Source organism: Phyllopteryx taeniolatus, chromosome 9 (assembly GCF_024500385.1).
Source record: "Phyllopteryx taeniolatus isolate TA_2022b chromosome 9, UOR_Ptae_1.2, whole genome shotgun sequence".
NCBI classification, from domain to species: domain Eukaryota; kingdom Metazoa; phylum Chordata; class Actinopteri; order Syngnathiformes; family Syngnathidae; genus Phyllopteryx; species Phyllopteryx taeniolatus.
This window is the reverse complement of record NC_084510.1, coordinates 18,383,979-18,402,083: the sequence shown is the minus strand read 5'-3', so window position 1 is coordinate 18,402,083 and position 18,105 is coordinate 18,383,979. Positions and strand designations below refer to the sequence as shown.

Sequence of the window (18,105 nt, the reverse complement as noted above, 5' to 3'; positions counted from 1 at the left end):
TGGCCACAGATGCGTGACTAGAAGCTTACCAAGAGGCCAGCCAAAATCTCTCTCTCGCTCTCTTTCCCTCCCACTCGCTACCCACTTGCCTCCACGAGTACAAAGGCTGTTGCTATAGCGATGAAATGTGCTCTGTCTCACTTTTAGCCTCTCACTTCTATTAGCATATGATCCGCCTCACTTCCATCTTTCTTTCCAACCCGCTCGTCAAGTCATTTTTACTTTGTGTGTGTCCTGTCGAGGCTCGTAGGCGCTCGTGGCTACATCCCGTATGTGAGTGCATCCCAGGAGAGATAGGATTATTATTATAAAGCTTGTCTGTGCTGTTGGCAGCACATTCCCCGATCCCCCATGTTATGTTTGATCTCCCATACAGCAGATGCCCTTTACTTGTGCGCCAAGCTCAGCATTTGTACATCCTATTGATCCGAGCAGCCGCGCTAACCTCTGGGCTCCTAGAGGAACTTTCAACCGCACTTTCAACAGGCCCAAGCACAGTCAGTACACGTCCGAGTTGTACTACATAAGTGTTACATGGGACTCAAGAGAGAACAGAACTCAACTGAGGCTAAACAAACCTTATCTGGATGAGTAGAAGAAGAGCAGTTTGGCAGATAATGACACTCAGATTACTCACATTTACCACTCACTCAGAAGAAAAATTTCTTGCATAATTTTATCACGACTAAGAAGTGTGTGACAGGTTTTTGGTGTGTGTGTGATTTTTATTTTATTTTTTGGGGGGAGAGGGGGTTGAGAGTGAGAGGCTTTTTTGGTTGTATAATACTGGAATACCTGCCTAAACAAATGTATTTTGAACTACTTTTACACCCACAAATGACTATAGAAGAGTCAGATGTTAGCTGAAATGCAAGTGTATTCCATTATATGGGAGCAATGGACTCCAACGCTCTGTCATGTTTTTTTTCTTAAATCATGTGTGAGGGACAGTACGTAAAAGGCAGTCAGTCGAGTGCAGTGACCTGACGGCACAATAAAATGACACCAGATCCACTAATTAGGGAGGGGTCTCACCATCGTGGGCTCTGTAAGTGACTGTTAAAATGATGTACTGAATCCGAAAATGAACTAAGTCAGTGAAAAAGCGACAGAACGGGAGTGATGTGTGTGGCTGAACCTTTGGGATCTAGACAAAAGCCTAGCAGCAATATTCTAAACTAATCCGAGACAGTCTCATGAAGTTTTTGTTGAAACAGTGGAAGAAAGAAGTGCAACAGTCAAGACGTGAGGAGACTAAAACATGATCATCTCTAATTGAGAATGAAATAATAGTTTAATGTATTCATTGCTGTTCAATTATGACGCCAAGGTTTCTCAAACTGGGCACACAATTTTGGAAAATGACCCGAGCCAATCTGTTGGGTGCAACAATTAATACTTAAGTTTGCGCCACGTGTTTGTAACAGGACCTAAGACCCCAACTTGATGTAATTATCATGTTTTTTTTTGTCATAGATTCAGTTGTTATTTAGAAGACAATTGTTGATCTGTTTGTTGGAATCACTAGATCATAAGAAACTAGAGGATTGCATGAATTTCAAATTTTGTATTTCTAGTCCAAATTGTCAGATTTTTTCCCCCCCACAGTTTCGTGCTATGATGTCCAAATGCAAGAACATCATCCATTTTGAACGGTCAAATCATGATCTCGGGATAACATTGCTCTACCACTTGTCCAAAACAATAATTGTTACAAGATGCTGATTTCATAGGTAAGTAGTTCGATGAGTAGGTATCCAGCAACAGAATTATTATCGACTATCTAAAACAATTTGAGATTAATGCCCTGCGATTGGCTGACGACCAGTTTAGGGTGTATCCCATCTCTCGCCCAAAGATAGCTGGGATAGGCCCCAGCATGCCCGTGACCCCAGTGAGGATACGTGGTACGGAAAATGAATGAATGAATACATTTTAGATGAAAAAACGCACACACCAATATATATGTATGTATTCAGTAAATGTAGAAAAACATATATGGAAATATGCATGCATGAAAAAAAAATCTGTGTATCAGGATCTTGCATGCTATTAGGCCACGTATTCATTGCACTTTTCTGTTTGATTCTATACAGTGTATTTATTATAGCATGTATGACAAAATAACCCACGTACAGTATATTTGTTGCTACTATGAGTGCTGTGCCAAGCCCAAAATTAAACATGAATCTTTCTCTTAATGCAACGAAGAACTTTTTGACTCATTTTCATATTTTTGGACTCATTGTTATATTTTAGCAGGTCCAGAGTGTTGCTGGGTACATCTTTTTCCTCACTGCTAGTCATGAATTGCCTCCCAGTGACAACAGAGCATTGAGTGTGAAAATGTTGTATTTGTTTGATTTTGTGTTGAAAACAGGTCTTTATTTGTACTAGTGTTGCCACCCTCGTCCCTCCCTCATTCTCCCACACAGCCAACTTCCCTGCCCATGTCCTCACTCCACCTCAACTGGTGTCCATCTCCCCTTCAAGATAAACGAGTAGCTGTGTTGTTGTTTGCTTTCTGTTTTTATTCCCACCCCAGAATATGAGTCAGGTATTAGCATATTATCTTCATTATGGCTCTGATGAGCTGGCTGTCACTCTGCCTCAGCATTATTAAAAAGCTCTCAAGGGATATTTTTAGGTACGTAAAGCAACATTTTCATATGTCATTTCTCATCTGTGGCGGCACGGTGGACGACTGGTTAGAGCGTCAGCCTCACAGTTCTGAGGACCGGGGTTCAATCCCCGGCCCCGCCTGTGTGGAGTTTGCATGTTCTCCCCGTGCCTGCGTGGGTTTTCTCCGGGCACTCCGGTTTCCTCCCACATCCCAAAAACATGCATAGTAGGTTGATTGAAAAGACTCTAAATTGCCCGTAGGTGTGAATGTGCGTGCGAATGGTTGTTTGTTTGTATGTGCCCTGTGATTGGCTGGCAACCAGTTCAGGGTGTACCCCGCCTCCTGCCCGATGATAGCTGGGATGGGCTCCAGCACGACCCTAGTGAGGAGAAGTGGCTCAGAAAATGGATGGATGGATTTCTCATCTGCCCTCTTAAACTGTATTTCCATTCTGAGATGCTTTTCTTACTTTGGCCCACATTCCTCTCCCATCAGCGCTCCTTCCATCTTTCCCCTCTCTCCTGCCTATAAGCAAATCTGTAATCTGTAATTTAGCAGCTGGCTAGGAAGCAGAGATTGCTGAAAATAAATTGTTATTGGAATGAGCGAATGCTGGAATGTCACGCTTGTTGGAAACAGATGCAAGACCTTGATGTCTGCTCCAGTTTGACCCTTCTGATAACTTCTCACATTGCAAACACTTGTAGCATCTAATCGAAAACGGAATAACCATTAACACACAAATACCTCCACAATGATTGACATATGGCAATAAAACATTAATTTGATTTAAGTACTGGATCTGTGATTGGCTGGTGACCAGTCCAGCCTGTACCCCGCCTCTCGCCCAAAGTCAGATGGGATAGGCTCCAGCTCACCTGCGACCCTAATTAATTAGTTAATAACGATGGAATGCTGGATGAACCAAGTATTCAATAATTAAGATTGAACCATATACAGTAGAACCTCTAAAATGGAACATGAGCCTTTGTAACACTTGTCCTCCTCTATTGTTTTGGATAGGAATATAGGAATCTATATTTCTATAGGAAAATAATCAGAATCAGAATCATCTTTATTTGCCAAGTATGTCCAAAACACACAAGGAATTTGTCTCCGGTAGTTGGAGCCGCTCTAGTACAACAGACAGTCAATTTACAGAACACTTTGGAGACATAAAGACATTGACAAAAAACAATTGTGCAAAAAGATGCAGAGTCCTCTAGCACTTAGAGCAATTTCGAATGACTAATATTGCAATAGTCCGGTGCAATGACCATTGTGCAAGGGGCGCTGAGACTTCAAGGAGTGTATGCGGTTTAAAGTGACGAGTAGTGCGATAATCTGGGACAATGTTGGTTGTGCAAATGTTACAGATACTCCTCAATCAGTGTGCAAATGGAGCAGATGCTACTCTGGCATGAGTGGCCAGTATATGCAAACAGTGCAGCATGGCGAGACAACTACAGTGAGTGCACGAGTAATACATAATTGGCCCCACAGAAATGTGACAACGAACTCAAGTCAAAAAATTGCCAGCTTGTTGTAATGGAATTATAGGTTAGGTGTTTAAGAAGTTGATCGCAATACAGATAAAATAACAATACTGTTACTATCATAAAAGCTTTATTAACTGTACCGACAATGTTTGAAGTAACATTTTAACACTCTTTACTTTTATACAAGTTCCATAAGAAGTTAACCATTTGACAGTTTGGTGAACATTTTCATCAGATTTACCAAGTCGATCTGGGAAACTGGTGGGAATCAGTTTTCAAGCATCCAGAACCATTTTTAAGAAATGATGAGTTATTGATGTTGTTAAAGCCATCAAAAGTGATGATTTAATTGTTGGCGTAATAAGAAAATCAAGAAGTAAAGCGATTTCACCGAGAAAACAACATGCAAAACTAGGACTTGAACCCCAATCCTCATATTTGTGTGGCAGAAATGCTAACCACCAGTTGCTCAAATTCAGACAAAAACTCATGTCGTCCTCTTTTTTCCCTCCTGCACTCTAATCCCAATCCTCTCTTATTTCCTGGCCTTGAAAATGTACTCTGTTCAATGTAACTCTTCATCCCCTTAATTGTGCTGTTGCTGCTGACCTGTGGGAACATTAAACAGTTGACTTTTTTTGCTCTCTGCTCCCCGACCGACCTGCCACATCCTTCCTAAGTGATTGCCTATTGATTCATTCAAATTTGACTTGCACAATGTTCCCCAGATGAAAATCCTTTGCAACGCATAGTCCAAAGTTTTTTAGTGCGGGAAAGGAGGTAAGGCTTATTTAAGTAGCACATATCACACCCGGAGGGAAGCTAAAGTGTTACGGAGAATAGCACATAAACGCAAAGAGAGTGGAATGGAAGTAGAGTATAAGAAATCTCTCAAAAGCACACAGTGTGTGAAGAATACACAAAAAGGACTTTAAAGGACGAATGACTCATGTTTGTGTTTTTTAGCGTACAATATGACATTTGCTGGAGCACTTTGTCAGTTTGTCAGCCTTTATTTTGCAAACTTGCCTTTACTGAGAAAGGCTTTCCTAAACCCTCCCCACAGAACTATCTAAATCAACATTAATTAATTAAGGTGTGTACATTTTACCCCCTATATTTGTTCAAATTAATGTGAACTCAGTGTTGCCAACACACATAAGGATTTGCAATCCAAAATGTTGAACAGGTTTAACTTTTATAATTGTCGGCCCCGACAGTTTTCTGAGCAGATCAGGGAGGAAAAGCCCGCTTAACACACCCCACAACTCAGGATAATCGCTCAGGACAATCATCAAGCGACATCTGAGAATTAAGCCTTTGCAACTTCATCATAAGGTGAGAAAGGGAAAATGCTTAAATTAGGCCCAATTAACAGTAAGTGTGTACCTTGCTTGAGGCAATCCAGTCTGTTTTAACTAATATTTTTTTACATAATGTGTCTCATTTGTTTTGTTATCATAGTGTATGATGTGTATAATATGTGTAAAGCTTTGTATAACCTTGTCAATTGTAATTATCATACAAAATGTCCATTAGCGTATATTTACACAGTTGTGTTGTGCGTGTTCGTACTTGTCTCAGTGATCCGGACTGTGACAGAAGCAACAACCTCCTCTTCTCACACTTGCTCCCTTCATCATGCCCCTTCCTCTTCCTCTTCCTCTTCCTCCTCACGCGCGGCCTTGCCGTGAACTTTTTGGAGGTCGGTCACCTCTGTTCTTCTCTCTTACATGTGTTGCTGGCGTTATTCCATCCATGGGAATGCAAAATCTATCAGATATTTTTTAAGAGAGTGAGATTATTGTCATTTGGCAAAAAGCTCACATTTTGAAGCAATGTGACAACAAGAAGAGCTCTCAGAGTGATGATTAGTGAGCATTGCACAGGATTATCTCCTTTGGATTTATGACTTGGGATTCCTCCGCCTTGGGGCTTCATTTCAGTTATTCATTATATCATCCCCGACAGGCCTAACCTACGTAAATCTGCCCTCAGCATCAAACGGCACCCTAAGACGCTGGTCTAGTGAAAGAAAATTCTGACACCCGTCTGCAAATGTTTAGGGAGGCGATGACTACGAGCTGTTGGAAAGTTTCCATGCAGGTTGGAGAGCAGGGAGGAAGCAGATGCTGCTGCGCCACTTACGTAGGGCTGAGTGGGCAAGGTGAAGTGCTGACAGGTTGAACGCTTGTAGAAGGGAGTGGGACCCAGAGAGAGCACAGCGCCCAAGACAAGGGTCAGGAAGAACGGGCCGGGAATGGAAACAGGCAGCATTGAAGTGACAGGTCAGTGAAAGTCTCATCTTCTATCCATCACAAAGTCCCTTTGAGGTTGAGCGTAGCCACAAATGTTTCTGTCCATTCACGTGCACACAATGTCAACATGTCTGTCCAGTCACATGTACATAATATAAACATTACTACCAGAATAAATCATTTCAAAACCTTTTACACTATTAATTATTCCACTTCGCAAAAATATTTTAAAAATCCAATTCAGTTGTACAGATCATTGGACAAATTAATAGTGCACAAAGTTTTGAAATGATTCATCTTGGTTTCATTTTTTTTATATCACAAAAACCTGGCATTTGAATAGGGGGTGTGTAGAGATTTTATATCCACCGTACACACAATTCTAACCATTGTCTATTCACATACAGTATACAGCTTGTCAGTCCATTCACATTCGCACTACAGTAGGGGTGGGCAAAATATGGCCTGGGCCAAATATGTTCCATTCTCTTCCAGCCCTCTGAGCATTTCTTTTTGTGTTTTGGGGGGGGGGGGAAGCCCTAAAATTGCTTAATTAAAATGTATTCATTCAGTTTCTAATTAATTTTATAAAAATGAATCTCATTAAATAATTAGTTCATTGATTTACTGTAAATAATCAAATAAAATAATGAACAATTATTTTTCAAACAATTGTATATTATGTTTTATACATTTTATTAAATAATTGGTATTAATTATAAGTGAATTAATTATAACAAAACTAAAAATAAGAATTATTTTATGCATTACAGTAATTTCTTATTTTTATTTAATACATTGTAACCAAATATCAACAATATATAAATACAATAGAGATAAAAATACCAAAATGGGATCAGAATCATCTTTTTTGGTCAAGTATGTTAAAACACACAAGGAATTTGTCTCTGGTAGTTGGAGGCACTCCAGTATGACAGCAAACAGCCACTAGGACAAAATGGACACTTAAGACATAAAAACACAAGTACGGCGAGTCACTGAGCAATGAAAGTGTACCAGTAATGCTGATGCGATTGTGGGAATGATGCTGAGTCGTCAAGTAATTTAAAGCAATTTAAAGCGACTAGTAGTGCAATAATTGTGATACAATGACAAATGTGCGAATGCTGCAGAGAGTCCTCAAGCACGTTAGTTAGTGGTCAGTAGTAACCAATAACAGTTCTGCAAATAATGCAGAGTGACGAAGCATCGACAGTGAGTGGGGTAATAATGTAACGACATAGATGTGTAACATTGGCAACGTGTCAGAATGGCATAATTGAATAACCTGATAAACAAAACATTAATATAAATATTTATTTTATTTTTAACTGTATTATTGTTATTACTCTCCATCCATCCATTTTCTGTACCGCTTATCCTCAGTAGGGTTGCGGGCGTGCTGGAGCCTATCCCAGCTATCTTCGGGCGAGAGGTGGTGTACACCCTGAACTGGTTGCCAGCCAAACGCAGGGCACATAGAAACAAATAACCATTCGCACGCACATTCACACCTATGGGCAATTTAATGTACAGTGACACTCCATTGTCTTTTTAAAGGATGCATCTCATTTCACATTACACAGCCATGTTTGAAAAGCAGGAGCCAGTAAACATTCAGAGGTGGCATGCACACTGGCAGGACAATTATGGCTTCCGGAACAGATGCTAAAGGTGCATGGTGGGCCTCAGCGGGTCGTGCGGTCATGTGGACAAAGTCCACATTGAAGTGTCTGTGCAGGAGGAGGGCTTCCTTGGTGCACTAATGAGAGGGTGAAACCACCTGCCAACCTTTTTTAAAATCCCCTTCAGAGAGGCGCTTTAGTCAAATATCTCTCGATGCCCTTCTTTGCCTTCTTGAGGCAGGCAAAAGGTAAATGTGAGCTCATTTATAATGCAGCATTTTAATTGGCTAGACTCCATTTAATCAGCCACTGCAGATCTTCTTGTCTTTTGTGTCTGCTGCTTATACATTCACCCTCTTCATCCATTCGGCTCCATGCTTTGCTGGCCATCAAACTTGCCCACAATCCTCTCTGCCTGTCCTCTGCGCCCAGTCAAGTGCTCTCCAGTTTGAGCAGAAAGTGTCGCTGAGTCAGTGGCTGACAAGAGGAGGCATCATGACATTTTCATTTGCACTGTCTCTCTTTAATAGGATACTCCAGCCGGCGGTCTTAGGTAGCCGTGACTGTAATAAGGTCGGCTATAAGGATGCGTCTAAAGCGCGCCGCTGTCAAGGGCGTGCATAACCCATGCTAGTTATAAATCAGCACCAAAACATATCCCCGTTCAATCCCAATTACAGTCCAGCGGCGGTTTGAGATACTCCAAAGTTTTTCAAGATACGAGCAGTCGCTTGGAAGATTATTATTATTTTTTTTTTTTTTTTTAAGCTTTGACTTGCGAGCAACAATTTGAAATATGAGCGCTGTATGGTGGCAGTGAACTCAACTCACTTCACAACAAGCAGCAGTTTGGCAGATAGTGAACAAGTATTTAGAAAAGAGGCTTCAAGATGTTTAATGCCACTCCCAGTTGAGGTGTACTCTCAAACTAAACATACAGTAAACATACTATTTTCAGATGTGATTCAAACACCAGAAAAATAAGTAAAGCTCACATCCCAGATGGAATTACTGTGAATTTCTTACCTTAATGCTTCAAGAAAAAGAGAAAAAATGCTTTTACTGAGCAGGTACAGCGAAATCTCCATGAAAAAAGTCCGACAACGACAAGAAATGCAGTGCTTTCTATTTACTGTTACTATTGCAAAATGTAGATGACTTCACACAGTAAATCTTCAAATATCAGGAGAAGTATGACCTTTTTTGTATCGCTGGATCAAAGAGCAGAGAGATTTGTATTTTTTTTTTGCTTTATCATTCTAGACATTTATGAACTATAAAGGAGGATGTTTTTTTCTGCAGAGAAAAAACAGATACAAGATTCTCCCGGAGATTTTAAAGTCTATATTAAGTCAAATGTCAGGCTGCTTCTTGCTACTAAAGCTCCATGCAGGGGCTCGATAGTTGTTTCAAGGAGGAGGAAATGTGAAATATGGATGCATATAAATATGTATCATTATCATCACCGAACTGGTTGAATACTTAGAAACAAGTGTTCACATTCCCATGCTACTATTATTATTTTATCACAGTTGTGCCTTGAGACACAAGTTTAATCTGTTCTGTGACCACGCAGGTAACTCAGCTCAGATCAGTAAGATGCAGTCATTTTAGTCTTTTTTTGGATAGGATAAAGAAAACATGCCTGTGAGTATTGTTAGATTGTCTAAATGTGTTGTTCCACCGTGGGTCCTAGATTTATAACACCACAACACTAATGATATTCATTAGCCCATCTATGGCATTTTGCATTGTTCGTTAGCATCTAGCTAACCGGATTTTCCTGAGGCAAAGCCATACAGTTGATTTAAATACACAACTTGTAATTCTTTGTTTTGTTTTGTTTGATAGTAAACTTTAACTAGGAATGGGATTAAACAGCTTTTTTGAAGAATTTTTCATGATCTACTGCTGCTTGTTGTGACGTGAATTGAATTCACTGCGACTATACAGCGCTCATATCTCATATTTGGGGTTAGCATGTTCTCCCTGAGTCCCCATGTTTGGGTTAGAGTTATCTGTGGGTACTGATTTGGTACTAAGATTTCTACTCACTGAATGAGCTTTTATGTCATGTCATTGCCTCAATGCACTCCCTTGCTCTGATGCCATCCATATTCTGCTCACACTCACGAGGAGGCACATTTGTATCCTAGCTAGGGATTTCTATGATATGAGTTTTCAACCAGTATAATGGTGTTCAATACATTTCACTTTTTTATGCAACACCTAGAACTGTATCAGGGGAGCCTTTCACTTGGTATTATGACCTCAACATGAATTGGTTGGCCTTCGGTAGAAGTCTCATGCTTCTAATTTCAGGAGACTCCCCCCCTGCCCTCCCTCTCACCACCCCTCGGGCCTGCAACCCTCAGTGGTGGTTGAAATGGATCTCTGTGTAGTAAATCACTCGAATACTGTAGATTTTGACCAAACCCTGTATGTGTTCTTGTCAGTGCATGTGTGTTGTCATTTGGTTTCTGCTAACGTGTGTGCGCGCGCTTGTGTGCATGTTTGAATATTTCTCTGGCAGAGTGGCACAAGCATACGGCATGTGGGTGTTTGGCACATGCTCCTAATTGCTGGCCAGCTTTGTGACTGTTTTCACAAGACATTCCGAATGGTCGCAAGATCACATCTGTGTGTCTGTTCAAAAAAAGAATAAATAACCTTGGACTTGCTGGCTCACAGGGGGGTCCTGTTTGGTAAATGTGGTGTGAAAGGGGAAAGGTGGGCTCCATAGAAAACCTGGTGAGGTGTGACTGTGTAGTCCTAACACCTTTTAGCTGAGAATATGAGAGGTCTATGTCATTCTGTGTAAGCATACATCGGCCAAACATGAACATTTGGAGTATCATTTCACCTTCTCAACCAGCAAGGAACCATATTTAGAAACTTATGTGGATATGTCTGGATATGTGTGCCTCTTTCCCTCACACCCATTGAATAAAAAATAAAAAAATTAAATTTTTGGCGAGTGGTTAGCAAATCCGCTTCACAGTTCTGAATTTGGTGGTTGAATCCAAACTCAAGCCCTCTTGTGTGGAGTTTGCATGTTTTCCCCTTGCTTGCATGCGTTTTCTCCAGGGATTCAAGCTACATCACACATTCCCAAAACAAGCTTGTTAGGTTCATTCAAAACAAAAAAAAATTATCCCGAGGTGTGATTGTGATTGTAATTGGTAGTTTGTCTACAAAGCCAATTCCAATGAAGTTGGGACGTTGTGTCCCAATACAATGATTTGCATATCATGTTCAACCTATATTTAATTGAATACACTACAAAGACAAGATATTTAATGTTCAAACTGATAAACCTTATTGTTTTTAGCAAATAATCATTAACTTAGAATTTTATTGCTGCAGCACGTTCCAAAAAAGCTGGGACAGGGTCATGTTTACCACTGTGTTACATCACCTTTTCTTTTAACAACATTCAATCAACGTTTGGGAACTGAGAGCACTAATTGTTGAAGCTTTGTAGGTGGAATTATTTCCCATTCTTGCTTGATGTACAGCTTCGGCTGTTCAACAGTCCGGGGTCTCCGTTGTCGTATTTTACGCTTCATAATGCGCCACACATTTTCAATGGGAGACGGGTCTGGACTGCAGGCAGGCCAGTCTAGTACCCGCACTCTTTTACTACGAAGCCACACTGTTGTAACATGTGCAGCCATAAGATTCTAAGTTAATGATGTTTTGCTAAAAACAATAAAGTTGATCAGTTTGAACATTAAATATCTTGTCTTTGTAGTGTATTCAATTAAATATAGGTTGAACATGATTTGCAAATCCGTATATTCTGTTTTTATTTATGTTTAACACAACGTCCCAACTTCATTGGAATTGGGGTTGTATATGGACTACATGGATCACTTGATACTATAGCCTATATAAAATTAATGGGAACACTACCAAGAATTTTCAGCAGCATTGTATGTAGCAGAATAACTATATGAATGTATGACTAGTCTTTAAATAAGCAGCTGAAAATTACAAACCCCAGCAGTATTATCTATCAGCAGTGGATTCACACCTCTACAATAATAGACCATATCGTTGCTGTTGAGTGGAATCCTCACTTCTCCAAAACCACTTACTTTTCAGGAAATACGAAATGAAAGCGTCATTTTGCTTGAGTTACCAAATACCGCATTGTTCAATATCAGCACCAATATCAACACAACACCTCACCGTCAGTGATGGGAAAGTTCATTTTTTACGCAAACTAGTTCAAAGTTCAGTTCACCGTTCCAAAAATAAACTCGTTCAGGTCATAATTCATAATTCAAAATTTCTAACTACACACTGATGGTGTAGTGGTACATTCACCTGACTTTGGTGCGGGCAGCGTGGGTTCAGTTCCCACTCAGTGGCGGTGTGAATGTGAGTGCGAATGGTTGTCCGTGTCTATATGTGCCCTGTGATTGACTGGTGACCAGTTCAGGGTGTCGTCCGCCTATCGCCCAAAGTCAGCTGGGATAGGCTCCAGCGCTCTGCGACCCTAACCAGGATAAGTGGTGTTGAAATTGGATGAATGGATGGAAAATTTCTAACTAAGTTTATCGTTCCTAAAGTGAACTCCCGGTACTTTATAGTTCTTTTTTTTCAATGTGCTTTTCCATCAAAATACTGGCTTTTCATTTCCTCATGGTTGCCACCCATTCAGTCCACACTAGTAGCCAGCTGCAGCTTTCAACCTACAATCTCAAAAACAAGAAAAAACGTGTTACTTGAATTGTCTTTTTTTAAAATGAGGAATTCAAACAAAATGTCCTAAATGTCCAAACAAAAACATGCAACACAGTATGACAGGAAGATGGTGAATGGACATTGATAATTTTGCATTCCTTGCAGCTCTAGCTAATTATATTTACAAAATATTTTCTCTCATCTATTCATATATTACAAAACAAAATAAATTCAATACTATGACAGTGTGATTGCATAGTGTTTTAACCAAAGCATTCTGAGCATTGCATTCCAAAACAGCCAAAGAACACGTTCACTCCCATTTACGCAGTTGCCCTGAATGCACCTCGCGCGCACAGGCTGTTGCGACTTGCCTGCCGAATGTAAACCTGAATGGCGGTTGCCAAATACAGTGTTCATCCCTGACATATGAAGGCTCGTATGTAGTGTTTCCAGGTGGGTTTTGTCCTGGAAGTCCCGAGCAAAACCTGGCACTATTGAATGTAAGTGAACTTTCGTTTAAAACCCGTTCTTTGCCGCCAACTGTGCGCATTCTCAGTAACGTTCACCAGGCAGAACTGAACGAAGTTCAATTCACATTCGTCCAAAATATGAACTAGTTCATGAACCTTTGTTTATTGAACTTGTTCAGGTACAACACTGCTCACCGAAATCATGTTCAATCGCTAATTGAATTTGCTAAGAGAATCACTAATTCATCACGCTGCCATTGATTAGAATGTTACAGACATGTGAGCGTCCATCCAAGTCTGGGCTCTCACCGAGCCCCTGACAGGAGGAAAGGCGTATACTCAACAAAAACTAACGACTGTGGTTACGTTATCTTTCCAAACTCTTTTTCAAAGCTCTAAGAACCATGAGCAAGGCAATAAAATAAAACGATAAGATGACTAGATTGTGTAATCGTCACAGTGTGCCATTTCTTCTGTCACAGCAACCAATTATATTCTACCAGCCTGCCATTCTGTCAGCCAATCACATGCTACCAGCCAGAGTCAGTAACACCTCCCTTCATCCCTTGTTGATGATGGAAACGGTGTCAGAGTGTTGGACGAAGATAACAGCAGGACACTACAACATGATCCAGTGAGAGTTCTGCCTTTTGACGTTTGCCTGTTCCTGTCCCTGTGGCTGTTGGGAATTCTGCTAAGACTGTTCCTCATTCTGCTCTCTGTGAATCATCGGTTAAGACAACAGTGAGATCTGGGTGGCGGCAAGGTGAACGACTGGTTAGCACATCTGCCTCAAAGTTCAAATCCCACCACGCCAGTGTGGAGTTTGCATGTTCTCCCTGTGCCTGTGTGGGTTTTCTCCGGGTACTCCAGCTCACTCCCACATCCCAAAAACATGCAGGGCAGGTAAATTGAAGACTCTAAATTGTCCATAGGTATGAATGTGAGTGCGAATGGTTGTTTGTTTATACGTGCCCTGCAATTGGCTGGCAAACAGTTCAGGGTGTACCCCGCCTCCTGCCTGCGGTTAGCTGGGATAGGCTCCAGCATACACGCGACCCGAGTGAGGATAAGCGGGATAGAAAATGGATGTAATGTGAGCATTTCGTGACCTCCTATCTGTGGATTACAAAGTCTTGCATCACTTTGGCCAATCTTCAAAGCCTGAACCTCTCGACTGTGAAGTGTGACGTTGAATGACCCTAACTGAACTATATGCTCGCCTTGATTTGACCTGTCACAGTTGATCTCAAACTGTTAATTATTAATCCTTTCCAATTTTCCCTGTGGGCTGCATTTGGGTCCTAAGTCACACTCACTCCGTGTCAGTAATAGGTGGAAATTAGTTAGCACACAAACTTACCCTTGTGACTGACAGGCTTCCTTCTGCAATGACACATTATAGCTATCAATTTAAAAAAAAAAAAAAAAACATACAAACTTTCAATCTTGAGGTGACATAATGCTGCAAGGAGTCAGGAAGAGATGGAGTTATATGGCACTTCTCAGAAAGTTGAAGTGTCCAAGACAGTTAATAGATCTGCTCTCATCTATTTTACAGACTTTAGAGAGCTTAATAACTTGGACCACATGGGCACTGACCATTAGTATCAATTTGTGAAAAAATAAAAAATAAATTAACCCTGTAGTAGGGGTCACCAACATGGTCGTAAGTAGCCCATGGGCCTGTTAAAAAAAATAGCTAATGGGATATTATCATTTCCTAGGAATGTTATAGATCATTTGAAAATGTAAACACTTGCAGAGTTTTATAGAAACAAAGTGTTGCATATGGATATTTATCTGTTTCATTGGTAATAATTATTCAACATGGTCAGTGTCTTCACATCAATATGATGAATACTATTACCTATTCATAATAAAATATAATTAAAGATAATTTGAGCAAATTTGTTATTTCAGAAGTGTGTAACAAACTGGTAGCCGTTCGCATTAGTCAGTACCCAAGAAGTAAGATTAAACCATCAATATCAGCGGTGGAGTGACAGCGCTACATGAACAAATAATATATACAGTAAACAGTAGTGGCTAGAGCATGGGTGTCAAACTCCAGGCCTGGGGGCCAGATCTGGCCCGCTGTATCATAACCCTAACCGGCAACAGCAAATCATATTTGTCAACTTCCATGATTCTTGAGTACTGTAAATCTATACCAAAATTTCCAATTTTCATATTAAATGAACAATAACCTTGAGATATTGCATTTTTTGCATTTTAAGCATGTTTCTGTTACCAAACCCCTTTTTACAGTAACTTGAACAATAGTTGAACAAACTATTATCTGTGACTTCTGATTTAAAATCTAGTTATCCATCAATTCGTTGTGTATATGTAATATTATGAGGAGCCGATTAAACATTTATATGGCTTTAAAGTCATAACAAACGTCTGAGGGAAACCACGGTTCTAGCAGTAAGTCGTCATAACTTAATTATTAAAAGTAATGTGTGTTGTAATGTTTTGACACATCAATAGCACTGCTTTGTGGTTTCAAACTTCTTTTCACCCTTGTGTCACAATTACAAATGTTACAACAGGATGTGTGAGGTCCAACTACAACATTGGGCCCTCCTGTTCGTCATTCACATGAAATGTTGCACATGCACAAGAATATTTAATAACTGTAGGATAATCAAGCTGTGTTTATTATTCCCTGATGATAGAAAATATCAATTCCATCAGGCTTTTCTCCTTAGGAGGTGTGGAGCATTGAACTGCTGCTGACATCAGCTCTTAATGGATCCCACCAGATGCAGGTGTTCTCACCTTACATTTAACCCCATTCCCATCCCCTTATCCGCCTTCCCCCTCTCCTCCACGTCTCCTGTCGGTCCTATAACAAGTGTGTGCATATCACCAGCGGGGGACAGGGGTCTTGTATTTATGGCGTGACCAAGGTCACCGTTTAAACAGAGTGTGACCTTGCTCATAGCTTATTGTGACAAACAGGCAGCTCACAGCAGAGAAGGATGCTCCCATCACTGCTACTGTGGGATCCCACATCCCTCTCAGAAATATGGCTTTGCTACACTTTGAGCTGCTTGGCATCCTCCTCCACGTCAATGTTCTCCATCCACACTTTTTCTTTGCATGTGTGAATGTGTGTGGGGGGTGTGTAGTGTGCAAAAGATAGGGAAATCTGCTTGAATTGCGAGTGTTCACCCTTGAGGAATCTCAGGTCGTCCTTGCGAAAAGCATTCCTGCGTCTCTCCACGTCTCGTGCGCACAATCCTGTCCCTCATCACTGCACTCCCGCATCCCTGACTCCTCCCCTTTCCAACAAACACACTCCATCCTCCCTCCCTCCCTGCTTCCCTCCCTCCCTCTCTCCATCCTCCTGCAGATCAACGTATCAGAGAGACTGCATGGAGCAGATGCGTTCGGCCAGTCCGTGTGTGGGATGTGGTGGGAAGTGTGCTGTGGTGCAGTGGATAAGTGGAGTGGAGAGGAGAGCGTGGAATTTAAACACACAGACGGCGAGGTGCTCCCTGTGTGCTGCAGTGGAAGTCCCCCCCCCAACACCTCCTTCAAACCCGCACCTCCTCCCTATGTAATATTTATGGCAAAAGGGAGGTGAAATATTCCAGTCACGTTTTGGGGATGTCAGTCGGCTGTCCTGAGGAGCGCTAGAGTGGAACCCGGTCCAGTAGCAGAGACGGACCCCTGCAATAGGATGTAAACGGAGTTCCCACTCTTCACATTGGTGAGTTGACTTTCTTCTTCCATTTAAAAAAAAACAACAACACATGAAGGATTAGTATTTTATTTTCACAAATGCAAAAGGAAAATGTTCTAGAGTATCTTTGAAATGACACAGGATGGTGACATTTGGCTTAAGACAACAAATAGGGACCATAAAATAAGGGGGGGAAAAAACATTAAACGTCTTTGCCTGGTATTAATTGCTGGCTTCCAGTTGAATGTGTGTGTGTTACATATTGTTTTGAAAAAGAACAGCACTAAAAGCATACATGCACTTTCTAATGTGAAGTGCATTATTTTGCAGGGGCATACAGTGGTGGTGGTTGTTGTTGATGGGCTCCATGCAGTCACGTGGACGGGCCACGCTTAATGTAATGCTCATTTTAGGGGCCAAATGCTTCACTTTCCCCAATTAATGTGTGCAACCGCATTGTTTCCCGCAAATTGCTTTTAAATGGCATTAACCTCCTGGGACAATGTGTCACCTTTACATGCACCTACATGTATGCCACCGTTCCTCTACAGGACTCCTAATATGCACATTTTAATTACAAATGTGATAGATGTCACATGATTTCAAAAGTATGCTACAAGTGTGTCACACGTTGGCCCGTGTGTGCATGGTGACACCAGCATGGTGGATTTTCAGCCCAACGGAGGCTGCTGCAAAAGAAGTAGAATCTCATCTCATTAGGATGACGCGTATGCTCAAGGTCCCAATTAGCTGCCTACATAACAAGTGTCACGCAATCGCGGACCACTAGACCACCAACTGTTCAGGTTTTGCTTTTGGGAGCTGTCACAGCACAAATGTTGACCTCACTGAACCACTGTTCAACTTCACTTTTATTGCTATTTTTTTTAAGATTTTCTCTATAATTGTGTTTCCCTGCATTACTTCGCTCTCATTTTTTTGCGCACACTCAGCAGCACGGTCGATGACATTCTACACATAACGATCATAATCCCAATTTCACTGTTTTTGAATGGTTGTAGTTTGCAGTGGGGCAGCACTGTGTAATAGTGGTTAGCATGTCCGCCTCACAGTCAGGAGATCTGTGCTCGAATCTCCGTTGGAACATCTCTGTGTGGAGTTTGCATGTTCTCCCAATGCTTGTGTGGGTTTTCTCACACATTTTAAAAACGTGCATATTAGGTTCATTGAAAACAAAATTGTCATTTGGTGTGAATGTCAGTGTTGACACTTGTTTG

At 41.1% G+C, this 18,105-nt stretch overlaps 1 protein-coding gene across 10 annotated transcripts in view; it reads left to right on the top strand.

The window, feature by feature from the left end:
- The first annotated feature begins 5,039 nt into the window (after positions 1-5,039).
- Positions 5,040-18,105, top strand: part of LOC133483981 (G-protein coupled receptor 22-like) — a 43,762-nt gene continuing 30,696 nt past the window's right edge. For 4 of the 10 annotated variants that reach the window (XM_061785948.1, XM_061785939.1, XM_061785946.1 and 1 more), the window contains exon 1: positions 11,827-16,894. The gene's annotated coding sequence lies outside the window, so the exon portion shown is untranslated. Of the gene's footprint in view, positions 6,411-11,826; positions 16,895-18,105 lie in introns of those variants that run through there. The other 6 variants (XM_061785942.1, XM_061785945.1, XM_061785943.1 and 3 more) reach the window with 6 other exon arrangements.